This window comes from Saccopteryx leptura, chromosome 11 (genome assembly GCF_036850995.1).
Source record: "Saccopteryx leptura isolate mSacLep1 chromosome 11, mSacLep1_pri_phased_curated, whole genome shotgun sequence".
In the NCBI taxonomy this organism is placed as follows: Eukaryota; Metazoa; Chordata; class Mammalia; order Chiroptera; family Emballonuridae; genus Saccopteryx; species Saccopteryx leptura.
This window is the reverse complement of record NC_089513.1, coordinates 54,442,573-54,448,572: the sequence shown is the minus strand read 5'-3', so window position 1 is coordinate 54,448,572 and position 6,000 is coordinate 54,442,573. Positions and strand designations below refer to the sequence as shown.

The 6,000-nt window shown below is 43.0% G+C and overlaps 1 non-coding gene across 1 annotated transcript; it reads right to left on the bottom strand.

Annotated features, from left to right (window-relative positions):
• Positions 1–3,200: 3,200 nt before the first annotated feature.
• TRNAP-GGG (transfer RNA proline (anticodon GGG)) lies at positions 3,201–3,276 on the bottom strand. Its single transcript has one exon. It is a non-coding gene; the product is annotated as a tRNA-Pro (tRNA).
• Positions 3,277–6,000: the final 2,724 nt, after the last annotated feature.

Genomic DNA, 6,000 nt, shown 5'->3' with positions numbered 1-6,000 from the left:
GAGCTGGTTTGAAAGGGAAGCACACTGCCTTTACAGCATGGCTGCAGCCTGTGTTGCCAGAGTGGCTGCAATTACGGGTGCCAGGTTACATGTAACCCCGGACAGCAGTGACCACAGAAATGATTTGGGAGGCGTATAGACTCCTCGGACACACAGCCTGCTAGGACATGCTGCTGAGGGTAGAGGGGAAAGGCTTCGCTGCAGCGTTCCCTGGGGTTCCAGATGAATGTGTCGTCCTGGCCAGTGCTCCTTTTAGGAACTCTAAGTGGACCTAAAGTCACAACTTTGACATTCTATAACAAGCAATCACCAAAGCCGGTCTTAAATAAATTAAGGTGGGAATGAAACTTGAAGCCATAAACAGAAAGAACCCTTATGAGATTAAATTACACTTGATGGCTAGAGAAGAGCTGTGCTACACCTCAGCTGGTGTCAAGTTGCTGGACAGAGCTGCCGGCCTTCCATTGGTAAAGGAGACCATAGCTGAGACAGCCCCACAGCCATCTGCAGTCTGTGTGTCTAGAAACAAATCGGGAAACTCCAGTGCTCTCCTGATCAGAAGAGAGCCACACAGCTGTCCACACTTGCTGATTGGCCCTCCCCGGGGTGGGGTGGGTGGGGTGCATTGACAGGCCACACAGACCTGTGGACTGTGCCCTGAGCTGTACCTGTAGGGAATCACCCATCTAACCTTGAACCCTCTATGACTTAGAGTAGGGACCTTTAAAAGCCCTGAGTGACTGTCTCCAAACAGTCAAACACCAAAAAGCTGTGTGAATGAGTGACCTTTGTGCAGACACAAAGGAATGCATATGAAAGGGCTTTAAAGAATTAGCCTAGAGGTTCTAGATTGCCCCTTCCTTTCTGCTTGTTAATTAGCAAAAGAAAAAGAATGTATTGACCAAATTAGTCCTTTCTCCATTTCAGCAGGAGGGCCATTAGTCATTCTTTCCCCTTATCACCTGGCCTTTCTCCCTTGTAAACTTGTTACCTCTGTACTGCTTCTGATCAATAAAAACTAAGGGAGAAGGAAATTTAGGAGGTCTTCATTGCCTCTCTTGGTAAGCCTCCTCTCCCTCTTGACAAGTTTGTCTTGAGTAGGTTTCTTCCATGCGACACTGGCAGTTCGCAGCAAGCTGGAATACTACAGGACCTTCATGGATTCCTCCACAGAGGAGATGTGGCTGCTGCCTCCTCTGCTGGGGAGAACACTGTCCACCTTCCATCAGTGAGAAATACTTTATCAAGGTAAAATAATAAAAATAAATCAGAAAAAGAAGACACATTAGGAAACAGAAGTGCTAAATGACATTCTCCAAAGCCTGCATCTTGTTACTACTGTCTCCCCTGAGCACCTCAAAATAGACCTATTCACACCAGATGCAGAGAAACTGTCTCCAGAGGAAGTGACCGGCCTGCACGTCTGAAGAGCAAGGCTTTCAGAAAAATCCACTCATTCAACCCACTACCTCTCTATAATGTCGGTGGCCAAGGCCAGGCAGGTTCTTGTTGGATTGGGGCAGACGGTAGAGAAACTGTGGAGCTGGAAGGTGTTGGACCATACCTGTTTATTGGAGGCTCACAAAGACAGGTGAGCAAATAAACAACAAAAGGGAAAGAGCTAATAAGCAAAGGAAAATCTGCTATTCGCAGTAAGGGCAAGAGAGCAAGGAAAACCACACGTCACGGTGGTGGGAGAGCCATCTGGGAGAACCGCCACCCAGGGGAAGCACCCATAGCCTCATATAGGCTCTGCACACGTGCCTCTGCCACGTGCTCAAGCACTAATCAAGCAAAGTGCTTGCAGCTGGTAAACCCATGAGCAAGCCTAACACAGCTGCCCCACACTCTCCAAGGTACCTCTGCAAGACTGTCCCAAATTTAAATACAAGAAAAATGTTATTTTGATTACTTAATATCAGTAAGCCATTCTGCTACTTATTTAGGATTTAATCAAACTGAAAAAGGGTCCCTGCCAAATTGTGAACTATCTTGAACATCTGGGGAAACAGTTTGATTTTGTCCTTCTGTTAGTGAGGAGCTGATGAAGGTATAAAATCATGTAGAACAGTATTTTCAGAAGGTTTGTGAAGCACCATCATATGAGAGTGCCAATGGTTGCTCTTCACTCATTGTACAGTGACCTCACCATTCAGCCTTCTTGAATGCTTCCTCTCTACTAAGCACCATTCTAGGAAAAACCCAAGCCCACAGGTGGGCTATCCATTTCTGCCGCGACCAGCTCAGCAATGGGTGTGCATGAAAAGAAGGCGCTGCAGGACTTAAGAAAACACACACAAGACACAACATAGAGAAAAGATGGGTACAGGGGACTCCCAGCCTCTAGGACTAAGAACCTAGATCTCTGCAGCCTCATTATATTTATTCGTGTCTTTATTCATCAAACAAATTAGCAGAACCTGGGTCAAAGTAGCCTAGACTGGATTCAGGTGCAGAGAAGGATGATTAACTAATACTTTTCAGGTACGCGGGAAAGGGCTATAGGGATCAGCTGTTTCCTTTAAACAGTCTTATCAGTGCTTGCCAGGGCAGCGTTCTGTCCCCACAGAACTTGGCATTCCAAAGTCCACACCAAAGACTTGTCTCAGGACAGTAGTCTAATTTCTGGCCATTTTCCTACACATCTCTTACTAGATTTTCCCAGGCAGTGAGAGGCACTTAGAATACACTATTGCACAGATGAATGTTAAAAAAGAGTAAGGAGTGTAAATTTGTGATTTCCACATGGGGCAGCTGCCCAGGTGCCCACCTTAGAGAACCCTTATTACAAGTACCATTTTAACAACTGGTTTGCCAAACTCAACAAAAAATTAGGTATTGATTCTGCTGAACTGGTGCGAACCAGCTGAATCCAACTGTATACCTAGCTATGCTTTTTTTCTTTTTTTTCTTCTTTTTTTGTAATTTTCTGAAGTTGGAAACGGGAGGCAGTCAGACTCCCACATGCACCCGACCGGGATCCACTCGGCATGCCCTCCAGGGGGCGATGCTCTGCCCATCTGGGGCATCGCTCTGTTGCAACCAGAGCCATTCTAGTGCCTGAGGCAGAGGCCATAGAGCCATCCTCAGCGCCCGGGCCAACTTTGCTCCAGTGGAGCCTCGGCTGCGGGAGGGGAAGAGAGAGACAGAAAGGAAGGAGAGGGGGATGGGTGGAGAAGCAGATGGGTGCTTCTCCTGTGTGCCCTGGCCAGGAATTGAACCTGGGACTCCTGCATCCCAGGCCGAGGCTCTACCACTGAGCCAACCGGCCAGGGCTTACCTATGCTTTTAAATTATGACTTTTGTAACCTTTATTCTTCTTTTAAAAAAATGCTTATCTTATTGATTTTAAAGAGAGAGGAAAGAGAGAGAGACAGGAACATCAATCTGCTCCTGTATGTTTCCCGAGCGGGAATCAAACTGGCAACATTCATGCTCCATTCATGCTTTCTAGAAGGATGCTCTAACCAACCAAGCCATCCGACAGGGCTGTAAGCTTTCTCTTCTGAAACAGAAAATATTTTCTTTGAATTAAAGGGTAGAACAATGTATTGATATGCAGTTGTGGCTCTACTGGGCACAAAAAGACCAAAGAGAATACAGTTGATCCTTGAACAACAAGGGTTTAAACTGCAGGGGTCCACTTAGTGGCAGATTTTTTTTCAATACATATACAACCCCCTGATACCCTCAGCTTTCGCATCTACAAATTCAATCAACCTTGGATGGAAAAAGGTACAATTGATTCTTGAAATATGAGGGGTTAGTTATGTAGATCCCCCATGTGGTCAAATATTCACATATAACTTAATTTCCCTAAAATTTAGTTATTTCTAGGTCTCCACAGAGAATTGGTTCCAGGACTCAAATTCTATGGATGCTCAAGTCCCTTACATAAAATAGCCTACCAGGGGTCCCCAAACTATGGCCACGGGCCGCATGCGGCCCCCTGAGGCCATTTATCTGGCCCCCACTGCACTTCCAGAAGGGGCACCACCATCACATTAGCCAAAAGCAGGCCCGTAGTCCCCACTGAAATACTGGTCAGTTTGTTGATTTAAATTTACTTGTTCTTTATTTTAAATATTTTATTATATTTGTTCCCGTTTTGTTTTTTTACTTTAAAATAAGATATGTGCAGTGTGCATAGGGATTTGTTCATAGTTTTTTTTTTTATAGTCCAGCCCTCCAATGGTCTGAGGGACAGTGAACTGGCCCCCTGTGTAAAAAGTTTGGGGACCCCTGGCTAGACCAATGCAGTCAACCCTCTGCATCCGTGGATTCCCAATGCAGATGGAAAACAATGCAGATATAAGTGGACCTGCACAATCAAGCCTGTATTATTCTAGGGTCAACTGTGATTCCTCAGACTCCTCCCTTGTAGGAATAGCTGCACAGTGAGGAAGTGAGGAAGTAAGAATGAGTTCACGGAACAAACACTCAGAATGGATTACTGCTAGCTTGCAGTTCATGAACAAACTGTAAATGTACACATATGCTTGCTAGTTAATACAGGTCAGATAAAATGTTTTAAAAGTATATTCTTCCCCACACCCGTTAATCCTCACCCCCACCCAACTTCTGTCAGAGGATACTAGAGAAAGAATAATTTACTTAGTAATTTAGATAAAAGAAAGTGTTATTTTGATTAAAAAAAAATCTAAGGGGAAATGCAGCATTGCTCAAATTTCCAATTCTCTTTAATCTATTTTTATGGTTTGTTGTCAAATAAATTATAATTTGAAGAGCTCTTTGGAATTGAGAAAATTTCCTGCAACATTGTCTGAAAAATCTTTGCTTACCCCCAAGTCATAAACAGATGGTATTGTTTTTGTATTTTATCTCCCTGTTGTCTTTGACTAATCTGTAGAATGCATAGATTTTTGTGATTGCCTTTGATCCTATGACCTTGCTAAATGTAGTCTAACAATATATTCCTTATTTAAGATTTTCTTTACATAGTCATGTAGTCATACTGCCTATAAATTAAATAGTAATATTTCAGTCTTTCAAAAATTTTTTTGCCTTTCCTTTTTCTTAACTTACTATACTAGCTAGGATCTGTTGTACAGTGTTGATAGAAATAGCAAAAGCAAATGCCTTTTCCTTGTCTGTGATCTTAGGGCAGGGTCTCTTAAACTTACCTGCATTAAAATTTAGGGCAAGGTAATTCTTTGCTGTGGAGGCTATCTTGGCATCTCACACACTAGAGCCATGATGGCGAACCTCTTTATAAAAACCACCCACTTTTGCAGTGCTGGTCAACCTGGTCCCTCCAGCCCACTAGTGGGAGTTCCAGCTTTCATGGTGGGCAGTAGTGGAGCAACCAAATGGCGCCCGTGATTGGCCTAGTATGATTGGCCTACCATGAAAGCTGGAATGCCCACTAGTGGGAGGGACCAGGTTGACCAGCACTGCAAAAGTGGGTGGTTTTTATAAAAAGGCTTGCCATCACGAAACTAGAGGCTAATAGCAGCCTCTCACTCTCCAGTGGTGATAACTGAGCATGTCTCTGGACATCATCAAATAGCCCCTGGGGGACAAAATCACACCCAGTTGAAAACCACTGTTAGCAAGAAAATGTTTAACATATCACCATTAACATGATATTAACTATAACAATTCTATTTTTAAACTTCTGCTATGGAAAATTTCTAGCACAGAGAATATTACATTGAATATTGGTGTACCCACCACCATTCTACCATAAATATTTTACTATGTTTGGTATGGCGCATATCTATTCATCTATCAGTCTTTCTATACAACCATCAAGCTATCTTATTTTTAAACACATTTTAAAATAAGTCACATACACCAGTACACTTTCCCCTAAATATTTCAGTGTACATATTATTACTTCAATTTCAATATTTATATATTATTTGAAGATTTTTTTTTTTAGGCAACATTTAAATGTAATGAAATGCAGAAATCTTAAGCAAGCATTCATGGAGTTTCAACAAATGCATACATTTTTCCTGAAGTGTCTGTTCAAGT